Source organism: Erpetoichthys calabaricus, chromosome 17 (assembly GCF_900747795.2).
Source record: "Erpetoichthys calabaricus chromosome 17, fErpCal1.3, whole genome shotgun sequence".
NCBI classification, from domain to species: Eukaryota; Metazoa; Chordata; class Cladistia; order Polypteriformes; family Polypteridae; genus Erpetoichthys; species Erpetoichthys calabaricus.
Genome location: NC_041410.2, coordinates 70,027,603 through 70,044,607, shown reverse-complemented (window position 1 = coordinate 70,044,607; position 17,005 = coordinate 70,027,603). Strand labels below are relative to the sequence as shown.

Sequence of the window (17,005 nt, the reverse complement as noted above, 5' to 3'; positions counted from 1 at the left end):
ATATTTCCTTATACCAGCTATGTATTGTTAGCCCTGCTGCACTATAACTCCAAATGTTTAGGTTTAAATCTGGTTCCAGTCACTACCAAAGTAGAGTTTTCAAATTCTCTTTGTGTCCATACGGGGGTATTCTCCAATTTTCTCTTGCATTCCAGATATTTGGATGTTTGCATGGTTGGCTATTGTAAATCGTCCCAGAATACATGAGGGTGGGCATTTGTCTAAGTGTTCGCTCTTGCACCAGGAAGCTGGATTCAGAATCAAGTTGGATGAAAAGATAAGTAATTTATTATAGATCACTTTGTAGTTTGTTTCTTTCATGTAGTACCACTGCTCCACCAAGTACATCAGTACTGCCAGATTTTGTGGTAGTCACACCTCACAGTCTGCCCACAGTATGCAATTTGTACTATGATAAGCATGTGCATTGTTTTGCATGATTGTCACAAGTTCTTTGTTCATTACAACACATGGTGTTGTTTTTGATGATATTCTTCTTTGATCTGCATTTTTTTGGACTCTGACTTGCATTGCCTCTGCTGGGGCTATGGTCATGGACTGAAATAGGCAAGGCCATATCATTTAATATAACTTTCTTTCTTTCTTTCTTTCTTTCTTTCTTTCTTTCTTTCTTTCTTTCTTTCTTTCTTTCTTTCTTTCTTTCTTTCTTTCTTTCTTTCTTTCTTTCAGGATTCATCTATTCTTGTCTAAGAAATTGACAATGACACTATACCACTAATGAGAACAAAAGCAGTGTAGCAAAACCTTATGGAGTGAGAAACAAAGCTAACATCATAAAGCAAGATCAAAACAGCTTTCATGCCCATTACTGATGCCAGTAATATAAGAGTGAAAGTGCCAGTAATATAGGAGTGAAAGTGCAGTGCACTGGCAGATAGAAACTGGATGTCTGCTGTGTCTGCAGAAGATTCTCAACATATCAGAAGACATCATTAATGAAAACAAAACATAGATCTACAATGGGAATAACAATACCAATTACACTAAGGTACATTTGTAATGCACAGTGTAGATTTCCTTCTTCTGTATATGTATAATGACAGCTTATTTTTCTTTCATGATATACATTTTACTTTAAATGACATTCTAAAGTTTTAACTAATAGTTTTGTGGCCAACTTGTGCCTTTTTCTATTTTGTATTCTGTCTCATTTTGATTGAGCTGCACTAGATACTGCCAAATATTTTTTCATTCATAATTGTTTATTCAGAAATATGATTCAATCTGCACCCTCTCCTACATAAAGATATATGATATTGAAGAATTGGTAGGGAAAATTAAAAATTAATCACAATACTCAAATGTGAGTTACATTTGATTCCTAGCAAGTATACTATCAGTACTGAGTTTGAGGTTTACCAAAATGTCTGACTGGGTTTCATTCCTGTACTCATATTTCCTTCTACTGTATATTACAAAATTATGTTTTTATTATTTATTGGCTACGGGTGAATGAGTGTGGGTGTGTTTATATTACTGTGTCCTGTGATGAATTGGCATTGGATTGAGGACTGGTTTCTGCCTTGTACCCATTGTCTCTAAGGTTAGGTTCCAGATTTTCATGATACTGTACAGGAAAACGCAAAGACGCCTAATAGATGGATGGATACATTAATAGTATGCAGAAAAGTAATGTCCAATTGCACACATTCAAATAAATGGATGGATAAATTCATAGTATACAAAAAGTTAATATCCAAGTGTACACATTCTAATGTATGAAATGCATGCACCGACATATGAAAAACAGTTTAAGTCTTGGAAGTTCATGACATATAGCAAAAACAAATACTCATTTTCCCTCTTTAGGAACATGGCATTAAATTATATTTTAATGGTAAAAGGGTATTTGGCACAAGTAAGCAAACATTTAGCAAATCTGTGATTGTTAAAACCTTAATAATATTCTGATATACAGTATACTAAACTTTAGAATTTCAGATTTTTCAGACTAAGTCACTACATATTTCAAAATGTTTTATAAGCTGTCATTATTGTGACTGTGCTGGATTTTCATTTCATTGTATAAAATTATTATTATTATATGTTTTACATACCAACATTTCAGTATGCTTGAACAAGCAAACTGCAAAAAAAAAAAGAAAAAAAAAAACTAAACTGCTTACATGCCTTCAAAGCAGAGATGCCACTGTAGTGCAAGGCTCAGACATGTAGGATGCTCTCTTGTCTGAAGCGCAGACTTTCTGCATAATAAGCACCATCAATAAAGATCCATTTACAAAAATAAACTCCATTATAAATGTTTACATATAAACTTTGCAGAAATTACCATGAAGAATGGGTTTTATTTATTTAAAGGGTAACTCCTATCTCATATACTTAAGTATAAAAATGCTGAAACAGATAGGACATTCTCCTCTTTAGAAATACTGCACTTGAGTGATTATGTAGCTTGTAATCTGTTAACACTTAAAACTCAACTTTCCAAAACACTGCTGCATAAGATTTTTATTTTGACATATGCATATCTCTTCAGCCTGATAGCAGATCTGTTTCACTAGTCATAGGACTAAGGTTAAGAAACCTGAAACACTTACTTATGAGTGACGGATCATGTTTTAATTTTGTAAAATGATGTTCAATTGACAAATATTGTGCTATGTTTCACCAGGAACAAAATAGCAGATATGTTGTTAATATCTTTCTCAAGTTAATACATAACTTTTAATAATTTTAGTGGCATGCTTTTTTGGAAACACAGCAATATATATTGTATAGTATTTAGTCTTATTAAATCATCTTACGATATGGTTCATTTGTAATTAATCTATCAAACAAAAAAATTGAATCTAAAGAAGAAAAAAATTCAAAATGGATTTTGGAAAGCAGACGCTGCATCTTTAAGGGAATCTTGTGCTAATGTAAAAGTGTTGGTTAGACCTTCCTTCTCCTCAAAGTCTGTGTGCCCCCAGGGCCAATCTAACACGGCAGCAGACTCAAGAAAGCTCGCAGAGTTCGATTCACCGGTGATGGATTACAGTGTCAATTTAAACGGCGAAGGATTAATTTGTTTCAATGATTTGTCTTTAGGCTGATGCAAGCCGTCTCCTCCACCTAGAGTCTTTACTATGGGAAAAAAGCATTTTTCTCTTGCGTGTCCCTATATAAAAACACACACACTCGCATAGTAATAATCTATTGTAAAAAAGCAATTCTGAGACAAAATCATTTCCAATATCAAAATTATTCTAACATATTATTTTTAAACTGGAAACACTAAACAAAAATATCTTTATGTCATAACTATTTTACTCTAGATTTAATTTTTTAAAAGAAACAGTCTGACAATTAAGTTTTTTTATCATAGATAAACAATCCTTAAACATTTTTAAGTAGTATTTAAATACAGGCTGAAGATTAGTTAAATACAAAGTAATATTAAGGAAAAGGGAATTGCTATTGGTTTTGAGAAGAAATAGCTAATCCAAACAATGTATTGAGACAATTTTTTTTATTATTTTATTTGAATTTTTTCAAAGTTGTTTAACTAATATGCTTGTTTCTGCATAGGTTTGTAACCTCGCTGCCTGCTGTGGTCCAAAACAATTGAATGTGAAAATGAAAAGGAGATACTACTATTTTCAATTCTACAACTAAAGTAAAAGACAATCAAGAAAATGATTATTTTCATCCATTTCATGAACCCATTTAATACAATTCAAGGTCAAGTGGAGCTGAAGAGTGTCCACATGGCATTGGTCACAAGGCAGAAACCGAGCCCATGGTGTACACTCACACGACCACCTCCACTGGGCTAATTCAAAATTGCAAAAGGCTTGTATAAAATCAAAACATGAAGACAGGGATTGAATCCCACGGAATCCAAAGCTATAAGGAAAAAATGCATTTTATATAAGTTTTATCATGATTATTAATACTGTGGTATGCTTGGTTAAAGGTCATAAACATGCTTCTTTTCTGAAAAGAAGTCACTAAAGTCCAACACCTTATACATTATAAGGGTTCTTAGCTTTGATAGAAAACTTTATATACCTTTACCTCTTAAGCAAGAGCAGCACTTTGATAAAAATATGGCAGTATTACAATTTACAACACTATAATACAGAAAGCAGTGAAATATATTATTCTCTATTTGTACCTACTGCACAGAGCTTGTAAGGTATAAACAGTCTTTATCTAGTATAATTTAAGGTCATTGAAAAGTACTTTGGTGATTTCCTAAAATAAAACTTATTTTTTTCTAAAATGTGCAGAAACTTCTAGAATTTAATGTCATGCAGGTCTTAATGACAGAATAATCCAAAACCGAACAGGCAGTGGTATACCAAGGCCTGCATTTTAGTGGTGGGATACACGACAGTTTTTGGTGGGATCTGGGAACTGTGTTTGACCCAATGCAACTTTTCAAGAGGGGAATAAGTGCATCTTGAAATTAATTTTCAGTACTGGGAACGTTTTCATATATGTCTCTGCAAACATCCCTGTTACATTTCCAATATTTAACAGTCTTGACACTCTAAGATCATTTTTATTACATAGTATATACTTTTGCTTTGTCTTCTTGCTATACATTGCAAAAAAAGTATTGGATACTCAAGAGAAGTTGCAGCATATTCTTATGTGTAATTGTATTATAAAGAAGGCACAGTAATAAGCACTGCTGCCTTATAGCTCCAGTGGTTTAATTTCCATTTCTTGTCTTTGTCTGTATGGAGTTCTCACGTCATCTCAGTGTCTGTGCGGGTTTTCCTGTGGGCTCTCTGTGTTTCCTCCTGTATCCACAAAGATGTACAGCTCTGTTTATTTGGTGACATTACATTAAACGCAGTGTGAGTAAATACGGTTGTGTACCTGTGGGGGCACTGCAATGGATTGGCATCTTGACCAGGACAGTGCTTCTGAGATAGACCCCATGCAAACTTGAATTTTATTAAGCATATTTGAAACTGTATGCATTTATGTATGTTTGTCTTATATATATATAAATATATATAATTCTAAATTTAATACCTCCTCCAGGTGATATGTCAGTGCAAGGAATTAAAGGCTGTTGCATCACAAATCGAGGAGACTGGCTTCGGATCTCAGCTCAGTTACTGCCAATGTCTGTGTGAGTTTTTCTTCAAGTTTTTCTCATACATCTCAAGCAGACAGCTTGTTAGGTTTACTTGCCGCTCTAAACTGTTCCAATATGAACCAGTATGGGTGCGTGTTTGAATGTCTTCTGTCCAAAACATCCAATATGAAGTGACTACCCTTGCATCCCTGAACAGAATTAAGCGAGTTTAAAAATGGGGTGATGGTGCATGAGCCCAGAAAAGGAATATCTAAGTTTTAAGAAATGGAACTATATATTAGATACATTTTGAAGTTTGTAATTTTAATAATTAGTGTTTTTCCAAATGATTGCAACTGAAAAGTCCTTAGCTTTTAAAATAGACAGGTTCAGTTAATTGTTTGTGGTCATGCATGGAGTTTGGATATAAAAATGGAATCTTGTTTAGATACATTTATTTCTTTATATATGAGGTTAAAACATTGGTATTCTTATTTTTAAAGCAGTTTAGAATATTAACAAGGAAATTTTGACCTCTTTCAATATTTTCTAACTAACCAAAACCCAAAATCTATGCATTTTCTTAGCGCAAACAATTTGTGAAGTGTATCTAGTTTCATTTTCAAATCTCATGCATAACACTAAAAAGATGTTAGAATTACTAATCACAAAACAAGTAAATGATGTATGGTAAATTTGAATTGGAAAAAGCTTAGAAACATACTACATAATTGATTGAAGGTCTAAACATACAGTACATAAGGAGATTCGTTGACTTTGCTCAAGGACACACAGGACACGAATGGCTGTGCTGGGATTTCAGTTTGTATTCTCTCAAACCACACATAATACTCTGAAGTCCATAGTACAAGGCGGACAAGAGAATTTTTTTTTTTTACTTATTTAAATTTCCAGATTTTATATGTCTGAGGCACTGAATAAAACATTCACAATTCCTGTCAGTGAAAGCAACTGAGTTTGCTTGTTCTAATTCTGAAAGATGTCTTATTCAAAGTCTAATTGGTGCTTTGAATTTAAATGTGCGCTTAAATAGATTATTCAACTGTCTCTGCTACCTGCTTGGAATGTAAAAAATACTGAATTCCGAGTTCTGTGTTTTGGTTTCATATCATACTGATATGTATAGTCTCACTACAGTATATGTATCTCGAACAGATGACCTGATATTGTTCATCCTTTCCAAATTGATTTTACCAATTACATAGATTATGATAAACTAAGAAAGATGTGAGTGTGAGGTAAAATGTATCGGTAAACTAGAGACTTTCTTTTTTAAGCACAATAACAATGAGAGAAACTAATTACATGCTGAATAAGAGCTTTGTTGGAATGAAGCCTTCAGACACAGCTTGCTCAGGACTGCACATGGGTTACACTTCCTCTTCTGGAGAACGGAACATGAAGAACCAGGGTGACTCCAAGTGATTTGGTAGTGAAGCACTATGCTGAAGTACAGTAAGTGTTTAGTGTTTATCTTCTTTAAAGCCTACAATGAAAACAATTGCCTGTCAATGTCATTATAAAGCATGCAGTCATATCAGATAATGCATTAATTATTTAATAAGATGGTGGCCAAATACACAACTTTTAGTGTAGCCACATATAAAATTCTGTAACCTATACTAGTATAAGCATAAGTTATTTCAAAGACATATTCATTTTTCAAAAGTCAACATCACTGCAAATTACAAAAAGTGATGCGTGAATTACAAGCTTCGAATGTTTTATGCTGTAATTTTAATTAATTGGTATAATCCACGTGGTGACCATAGCTTTAAAATGTATGTATTATTATCATGGTTATTTTCAAGTATACTGACAGAACACACAAATCCTGAATCCAGTTTCTCAGTTTCCCTGCACGTCAGGGAGTTGAGACATTAGGCGTCACACAGTGCAGATGTAGCCATCTATTGAAATGTGTCTGAAGAAGATTAATAGGTCTTGTCAGTGTTGGGAAAGCACTGCTTTGCTGTAAATTTATACTCAGCCACAAGATAAATTACAGGCAAATGCTTAGTTATCAGACAATCAGGGTCATTAGACATTTAATCAAATGAAACCAAATTTTGGGAAACCCTACTCCATTGTACAATGTTGCATTCCCTTCCTTGGAGTGTTAGGTGAAAGGAAAAAAGAACAAGGAATTATTTAATCTTTCACATATATTTTTCCTTTAGAAAAGGTGAAATGTGTATTGAACATACCAATGTACAGCAGCTTTAGCAAATATTTTTTGGGTCCTTTGTATGTCATCATATGATGATTAAACTGCATATAGATTATTAGCAAACCTCCTGACACCCACAAGAAACTATATTTTGAGAAATTACACCCTCCCCTATTTTTAAATTTTCTGTTAGTAATGATCAAATCAAGTACAAGAAACAATCATTCTAATTCCATGCAGTTTTGTACAAATACGTTAATTTGTTCTAAAAGAAATTACTGAATGTATTATTATTATTGTTATTAATGCTGTGCACTATATAGTACTGCAGATAGATAGATAGATAGATAGATAGATAGATAGATAGATAGATAGATAGATAGATAGATAGATAGATAGATAGATAGATAGATAGATAGATAGATAGATAGATAGATAGATAGATAGATAGATACTTTATTAATCCCAAGGGGAAATTCACAAAATACAAAAGATTAAATTGTAACACCAAATAATATGCAATAAAACACTTGAAGGAGATAAGTATTCTTTACTGTACCTGCTTCTCCATTTGTTTAGCCCTAATTTATTATTGCTATCTTATCTTTTTGTTTTGATCTATGCTAAGAATCAGCACAATCTTTGAAATCTGTAACTTGTTCATACTGCTGGAGGATTCCATAAACATTTTAGATAAGGCTAGGTTTGCAGTTATGTCAAATGAGGTTAATATGTTTTTAAATCTTGGCGTGTTGGTAAATCTCTCAAAAGAACATCTGATAAAAAATAGTGCAGCCAGGTAAATACATACTATTACAGTAGTTATATATGGATAACAAGAACATATGGGTTCTAAAATTGGCACATTTCCGTAATGCATTTTTCTTGGATATATAGCTTTGTACAAATACTGCGTTAAGGCAAATTCATACATGATCAGTGAAACATTCATCCACCCATTACTGAATCCACAAGGCTGAAGGAAGCTGAAATCTGTTTTTTCCAGCATCACAAATACAGAAGGATAGGGAACCAATCCATCTTCAGGGAGCATTTATGGATGTATTCCCATACCAGGTTACTTTAAATTTCTCAATCAACCTATACCACACATCTTTGAAATACAGCAAGAAAACCTAAGTCCCATGGGAAAACCCATGCAGACAAAGATGGAGCAAACTTACATGCACACAATATAAACTCTATGGCAGCTGCACTAACCTCTACGTCACTATTCCATTCCTAGTGAAACACCCCACTCTTTATTAAAATATTATTTATACAGAATATACGTCTATTCCAATCGAACTGTGTTTTCAGTTCTTCACAAAAGTGTGTCCAAGGACTGATGATATATCCTGTATGAATACCAGTATATGGAACACCATTAGATTGCACTATATATACAGTATAAAAATATATTCCAATAGGAACTGTGTTTTCAATTCTTTAGAACAGTGTGTCCTAGGATTGATGATACATTATATCCTGTATATATACCAGTATAAAATACACTGTTCATTTGCACTGTCACTGTATATTAAATTTGGATAAGCCAGACCAGGCTTCTGATATTTTGTTGCTTATACTTCTCAACTGTAACACACCATTACACTGTAGTGCTAAAGTGGAAGATTTGAATGAAAGACGCTACAATTGTGATTGCAAAAACCATGTCACCCTCACAATATGCATAGCCTAACTTTTAATTGTACCCACAGTCTACAGGGCTAAAGTATGTATTAATTCTGTGTGATAATTTGTGCTTGTTTAGCTGCTTCTTCATATGCACCATGTAAAACTGGAAAATTAGAATCCTTAAAAATATATGAATATTTACTACTACTTGCATACTGTATTATTCATTAGCAAGTTAGAATTATAATACTTATTATAGCATTTTTTACTTTGTTTCCTAAATATGAATTCTTGATAAGCCAGACTGTTAAGGTTATGTAAATTAGTAAAACCAAAAACACCATTTATTAAATGATTTTCATCTGTGGGTCTTAGTTGCTTTTTTCACATACTTGTGGTATAATAATGGATCTAATTACTCTTCCACCAAAGCCTCTAATACAACTTTCAAACCAAGAACCTGATTATTCCCCAAAGAAAACCACAAAATTATGAAGAACACATGTTTAGTCTTTGGTTGTATGTTAAAGCCAAATACAAATAGAAGAATTAACACCAAAACCTATGCTATATTTCATAGTAATGCAAAGTAATCAGCCAAAAAAACAATTATGCACAGCAGCTACTCCAAACTAAAAAGTTATACAATTATGTAAATAAAACATGTCAAAGATAAGGAGGACATATCTCATGTTTGGAACGCAAAGACTGTGTTTTCTTCTGGGTGCCACACTGGACAGATAAGAGTGCAGTTGAACATAATTGGATAGAGATGGAACAAGCACTTACAAAAAAGGAGACAGTACTTGTAAACATGAAAGAGCCGAAGCAAAAAATATGAAACTATGTGACAAAAAATGCAAACATGAATTTAAAAGTGGGTAGAGGATTTTACTAGTTTCCAGATCATTCAGAGGATCATAATAATGTTTTGTTTTAAAACTTTATGAGAAGAAGTCTGAAAGAGAAGTGTGTTAACACACAGAAAGAGCCATAAAACCAGATGAAAACCAAAAGCCAAAAAACAAGATGAACAGTTTAAAAGAGGTGGTGTCCTGTAAAGGAGATTTGTTCACCTTTGTAAGAACATGAGACTGCTTTTCTGTGCTCAAATGTCTAACCTTAACTTCCTACACACGTTTCACAAAGGAGGAATAATGATACTAAAGAAAATCCAAGAGGATCTACCAGATTCATTCCAAGGCTGAAGGCTATCCTTGGAAATGTTACTACAGACTGACTGAACTTTGTCATTTTAGTCTAGGTTAGAAAAGATCTAATAGAAATACAATGTAACAGTAGCTGCCAAATGTGATTCCAGAAGATGGTCCATCAAATTCCAATGAGGCAGGCTTCATTGGAATGACAGATAAACAAATAAGAACTAAAAATGTCCAAATAATTTCAGTTTGCATGCGCAATATATGTTATATATGTTGTAAAAAGCAAATAAACAGGCCAAACAGTAAGTAACAGAAGCAATTATTTATTTCCTAACCCTAATTTCTGTTTGAGAGTCAGAAACAAACCCACCAACAACAGGAGAAAGGCACAGTACAGCCAGGAAGAGGACAGCAGTTCATCAGAGTTCACACTCACATACTGGGTTCATGTTAATTTAGCAGTTAGTCTAATAGCTTTTCTTCAAACTGTAAAAGGAAATCCATGGAAATGTAGGGATTACAGAAGAGTAATGAAGACCTATACCTTGGAATTAAATGGTGTTATTTGCTGTGCCTTTATTATACTACTTAAGAATACAGATCTCTAGGAAAATGTATCTATCATTTTTCTTAATCTGCTTGTTCCATTGCAGTGTTGCCGGATATGCATCCTAACCTGGTTGCTGCAGGTTCAAAACAAAATCAGGAATAAACACAAGGCACACTAAATACACATTGATACTCACATAATTGCATTCATTTTGCAAATGTGGATGTGTGTAGAAGAAAGGTGAAAAAATGTATGAGGAAAAGACTAGAAAGAAATGGTAGGAATAAGTAAAGTGAAAAGTCACCAGGCCAAGACTCAAACATGGGCCTTGGGAGTTGTGAGAAAATATCCGTAAACAGTGTTCCAATTGGTTACCACAGATGATATGGAAACATATTAAATTCTTGCCCTTACAACACTGAAATGAGGTAGTTAAAATAGATAGATAGATAGATAGATAGATAGATAGATAGATAGATAGATAGATAGATAGATAGATAGATAGATAGATAGATAGATAGATAGATAGATAGATAGATAGAAATTCACATACTCCAGCAGCAGCATACTGATACAAAAAAACAATATTAAATTAAAGATTGATAATAATGCAGGTAAAAACAGACAATAACTTTGTATAATGTTAACGTTTACCCCCCCCCCCCCCCCCCCCCCCCCCCCCCCGGGTGGAATTGAAGAGTCGCATGGTGAAATACCTTTCAAAAGCACCAAATCCAACTGGAAGTTGCATTTTTATTGAAATTAGTTTGTCAGTTATTTGTTGCCATTAGATGATTATTTAATAATTGATCATTCATGTATGTGCTACTGTATACTCAGATAATGTCAGGGGAGTGACTCAACTTATACAATAATGCATGTAAGATTTAATCTTAACAGGCCTCCTGTACTTGACTGTAATATATTTATTAACTTTTATTTAATATATCTAATGCAAGCTACAGGAACAGATCTTGCACGTTTGCTGTATCAGGACCTCATTGCAAGCTAAGCCATCAAAATCCAGTAATTCTTGTCTTTTGGAGAGTAAATACAATATAGAGATAATACTACACTTCAAGTATTAAAAACAGGAAATCGTTCACTTTTGGTAATGCATCCTTTCTGAGTGGTGGTGTTTTATAAATGGATTATCAAATCATTATTTTTATTTTGTTACTGTATGTCAGAATGGTGTTATTCTGTGCATTAAGCACAATGCTGAATGACTCTACTCTTTACTCAATAGCCCTTATGTGATTTGAGCATCGGGAACAGTAAAAGGGAGTCCATCCCAAAGTGAATAAAATAGCTAAGGTTGTCTGACAGTGAGATAACTTCAAGGCAGCTTCCAACTGCACATAGGCAGGCGACTGAAGAGAGAGAAGAACCATAGTCAGAAAAGCCAGAGTGCAAAAATAAAGGAAAAATCACAACACAAAGGGCCAGTGAGGCAGAGTTCAAAAGATGAGCACAAGATTCAAGGCTCAGGAGGCATCCTGAGAAATTAAAGAACTGACAAAGAGAAAAAAAAAATCAAAATCGGCCTTTGGTGAGAAAAAGCTTCTTACAAGGAAGGGTGTGGCTGGGTTTAGGAGCAGACATGATTCTTGACATATGGAAAGCAGAACATAGCAGACTTCTCCCTCAGAACACAGTTCTTTGAAAAAGCTCTGATGACATTAAGGAGCTGGATAGACAGCAGCAGTCTGCTTGAGATACAACTGGTTGAGAAGGTCACAATGTGAACATTTTTCATAGGGAGCTGTCATACACAAAACTAGAAATTTGCAAGATTTCAGGGTATCTAACTCTAAATACTTATTTAAAAGATACCCACAACAATGTTCTTCACTTTGTTTACACTTATTGTGTTTCTTGAATTTTGTAATGAGAACAGCCACTCGCTTTCTTCATTGCTCTTCAGAGGTGCTTTCTGGACTAATGCCTCTACTTTATTAATTCATTTAAGACACTAGCTCAACCCTTTTATTCAATATGCCACCTGTGCTATGGGACTCCCCCTGGGGACTCTGGGTCTCATTTCATTTCACAGAAGTCACCTCTTGAGGATGTCACACTGTAGTAGAGGAGAATAATTATCTTCTGCCTTTTCTCTCTATATCTCTTCCTTACTTCAAGTGTATAGGCTTTAATGTTAATTGTGCATATACTGTACAACTGTGTCTGTAAAATTCAAATGAACTCTTGATTAGATCTCTGTCACATAGGAGACACAAAAGTGAAAGCTTTCTCCCGTGGTATCTACATTACGCAATTTGTTTCTTATCAATTATTTATTTAAAAAATCCAGAGAGCCAACAATTTATATTATGACTTTGTAAAACAGAATATTACATGTATCCACCCATACTGATTAAAGATTCATAAGTACAAACTTAGATAACATTTGTTAATTGGTTTTCGTACAAATTGCTAATTGATCAGGCTTTTTTTATCTCATCAAGTCTTTTGAATCTAATTGCTCCCATTTCCTTCTTTTTCTTTATGTGACAGGTAGCCCTGGCTAATTCATCCATCCTCCATTTCCTTCAGCAGGCTGCTGGGAAACGAAAGCAACCAGAGTCAGAGTTTACCAAGCCTGCCACAGACAGTATGTATTTTTTCTTGCGATTACCCATTTATTCTAATTCTGTTTCAACATAACTCAATGGTTCAGCAAAGAAAGTAATCTACAAAACAAATTTACTTCTTTTTACAAGTTCCAGTTGCCTGTATACTGACAGTATCGTAATTTGAACATTGCTGGCTACAAGAAGTTAATAGAACCAAAAAATGTTTTCTTGGAATTATTTTTGCAGTGCCTAAGAAACAAAATACATAAAGAAAGTTGCATTTGTTCATAAGAGGCCCCACTAAATCTTTCTTTATTAGAGAAATGAACCTGACATTTTTACAAGTTCAAACTGCCAAATTTCCATTGCTGTACAATAGGGGGGGGGGGGGGGGGGGGCACCAAGTAAAGTGGCTATTATTTTCCAGTTTTATTTATGTATTTGTATGCATTTATTTATTTATTTGCTTTCTATTCTTTCACTGCTTTTCGTCTGCATTTAATCATTGGCTGTAAGACAAAATTCAAGTTATTAGGAAATATAAATATTTTCAGAAGTAATCAAAGAAAGAGGGCACAAGAGAAAGATTGATTTGGCGCGTGGATTGCATCTAATTGGAAGCAGCTTTTTTCTAATGAGGACTGTGGGGAAAAGCAAGCAGCAGCACTTGTATCCAAAGTTGTTTTTTTTTTCTTTATAAAACCAAAGCTTTTGATATACTTACGATAGTGAAGAAAGTCTTTGAAAAAATTCAGCTAACAAATTGTGAAACACAAATATTCCTGATCTCTGTACAAAAATGGGCATATTACTCTGTCTGTACCTGGCTGGTCGGATAAATGACTCTTAACAATTCCAGGAAATACGTCAATATGTTGCAGTGCCACCTGGCTATTAAATACAAGGCATGCCATGCTGCCAAGTTATGATGCCTAATTCTGCCAAAGGATTTTGTTTCAGAATATTGAAAATGTTTTAACATTAATCACAAATGTCTTAAATTGCAGTGATACCGATAAAGAACCAGTCAGAGTCTTTTAAAGAAAGTGTTTAAAGTGCTCATAGAATTCTGTGTCCTTGCATTTACTTAACCTACTTTTCAAATGAACACATCTGTAAAGTTTCCTTTCTTTAGACACACTCAATTTTAATTTTATGGGTTGTTTGTAATGTTTTAATCCCTTTGATTTCTAAAAGCAATTTCGCAATCAGATGAAAAAAAAAAAGAGAAACTGAAATTTTCTGAGCTTGGCCCACTTCTGAATTTCATCTCCACTTGTGTTACCTTGGCTTTTTTGCCCTTTTAAGTTCTTCCTTTCATCTCTCTTAACTGCCTTTGTTTCCCTTCCGAGGGTCAACACTTCCTATCAAGTGATTCTTCATAATGATTGCAGCTTGTGCTAAGCACCAGACACTTGGCTGAGGGCAATGATATTTAAAAAAAGATCCTGTATCTATAAGTTTATCTTATGCAATGGATCTTGTTTATTTCCTCAAAATGACTTTCAGCTCAATGCATATTTTTTATGAATCAGAAAAACAATAATATTGCATCAAAACAGCAGAGGCAACAAGCATAAAATAAATAAAATGCACTAGTGAATATCATACAAGCTTAACAGTATCAAAACGCTGAATAAAAATGGTTTATATTGTCTGCAATTTTAGACTTGATTTAATATATACTAATTTCCCCTATGTCTTCATCTTTATGGCAAACATAAAAATAGAATAACTTATTTTGTTGCCCTGAGGCTGAAAATTGACTTGTGTTTATCTGTTATGCTACAACCAAGCACAATGGAAACGTTTAATATGTAGCAAGATGTGTAAAGAATAACATGCATACCTACTCAGATCTTAACCATAGTGAACTCTGAAGTCCATACAGAAAAGTAATTTCTCTCTGTCATTTTAAATCTACTGTTCAGAATGCTGTTCAAAAGAAAATTACTGTATAAATTAATAAAGAATCAATTCAATTTTTATGTAGCACATTTCACAACAAACTAAAGACATAAAACTATATTATTAACAACAACACCAAGGTTACATTCTCAAATCAAAAATGCAGAAATAAAGAGAGTGAAGATTTGGTATCACATATCTCCTAAGTGTCACATGAGTTACAATTTAAAAATATGTGAATGTGGACGAGACAGAAATGTTGACTGTGATTGAATAAATTTAAAATGAAGTAAAAAGCCTTTCTGTGCTACTAGAGGCACATGCTATAACCCTTTAGGGTTAGGTAATGGCAACACTCACAAAGTATGGAGCATCTTGTAGAAATCAAATACTCTTATGAAGGATACAATTATTGTGCAAGGAAAAAGAAAACCAGTGAGTGAACCTATCAATAAAATAACAATTTCCGAGCCTTCTATCCAAATTGAGAAGTACTCCAAGATGAATTAGTATATTCAAATCCCAAAATGCTGCAAAAAAGCAAATTTGAAATAACAATATTGACAAATCTGAGTTCAATTTCTGGCTAGTCACATCTGCATGAATGTTTTTCATTTTCACTGGATAGTCCATGGTCCTCCCAAATGTCAAAGGTGTGTGTCTTAGTTTGATTGATTGAGCAAATGCAAATGTCTTTGAGCTTACCCTAAAATGGACTTACCAAGAGTTAGTTCCTGCCTTGTGCTTTATTATTATTATTATTATTATTATTATTATTTAACAGATTGTATATGTTTGAATCACCTTACAAACATTTGGCCACTTTTATGCTTTTTTACTTGTATCACTTTTGGAACTGTTCCTGTCTGAAAGATAAATTGTCAGGAAGCTATAAATCACACTCATCAGTACAGCCCACTTTTTGATCTGTGAATAAAAATGCTGTATGCAAGATATGTTATGTGTGATTCCACTCTAATAGTCCTTCAGTGGAAGTTTTGTATGTAGCAAGTAGATCGAGCATATAGACACTAATTGAGCTTTTTCATATTTTGAGTTGGATAGGACATCTCCAGATGGTAAGCTGCAGGGGTAGAACAACGGAGAGCAGTGCTGGAACGTCTGTCTGTGTGAGGGGCTGTTTCATAATTAATACATCAATACAGATGTGCTTAACATGCCGTCTGTTATTGTTTTCACAAAATCTGTGGTATTTGGTTTACCAATAGAAAATGCAGCCTCCAACTCTTCATTATTCTGTTCCATTTACTGAGTGGTGCATGATCTAGTCAACATTCTTTTTCCATCCAACTTTCTAGAGAATGGTGAACCAATAATGTCATCCAGAGCTTGTGCCAAACGTTTCCATAGAATTAATAGAAATAGTGTCTAAAGTGATAGAACAAACTGTATTTGTTATTTTTGAACTACTTTGCTCAAAGTTTTACTATTTTGGTTACTGTGTAATAATCAATACTCATTTTGCATTTAGGTATAGTCTGACCCCCAGTTGTTGCCTGAAGTTTCCACATTTTTGTATTACTATTTTTTCAATATTAAAGTCTTTCCTTTTTTTCTACTCTTAAAGTTTTACTCTGGCTGTGGGGGCGTTGAATTGAATTTAGTTTTGTCAAGTTGACTTGCTTGGGCAGAATGTTATTTTCTTTTAATAAATTCAACAAAAAAGAAAATAAAAAAAAAAAAACGAAAACCTTTCTGTACATTGTGCCAAGAGTATGTTTAACCATATGGTAGGAAAAGAACGCTTACATTGAAAAGTTTGTCCATACAGAAGCCTTTCCATATTCTATAGCTTTATTTTAAAACTTAGTCAGGTCTCTTTGTCAGATTTGGCCACTTTCATACATTTTGCAGAATAACTTTTTTTTTTCTTAAACCATTGTGTATTGTAAACATTGT

The 17,005-nt window shown here is 33.7% G+C and overlaps 1 long non-coding RNA gene across 6 annotated transcripts in view; it reads left to right on the top strand.

The window, feature by feature from the left end:
• LOC127526173 (uncharacterized) overlaps nucleotides 1–17,005 on the top strand; it is a 78,312-nt gene that overhangs the window by 10,507 nt on the left and 50,800 nt on the right. For 4 of the 6 annotated variants that reach the window (XR_007933797.1, XR_007933801.1, XR_007933802.1 and 1 more), the window contains exons 2-4: nucleotides 5,023–5,113; nucleotides 6,358–6,535; nucleotides 13,119–13,215. This is a non-coding gene — a long non-coding RNA (uncharacterized LOC127526173). Of the gene's footprint in view, nucleotides 1–690; nucleotides 1,010–5,022; nucleotides 5,114–6,357; nucleotides 6,536–13,118; nucleotides 13,216–17,005 lie in introns of all 6 variants that reach the window. The other 2 variants (XR_007933798.1, XR_007933800.1) reach the window with 2 other exon arrangements.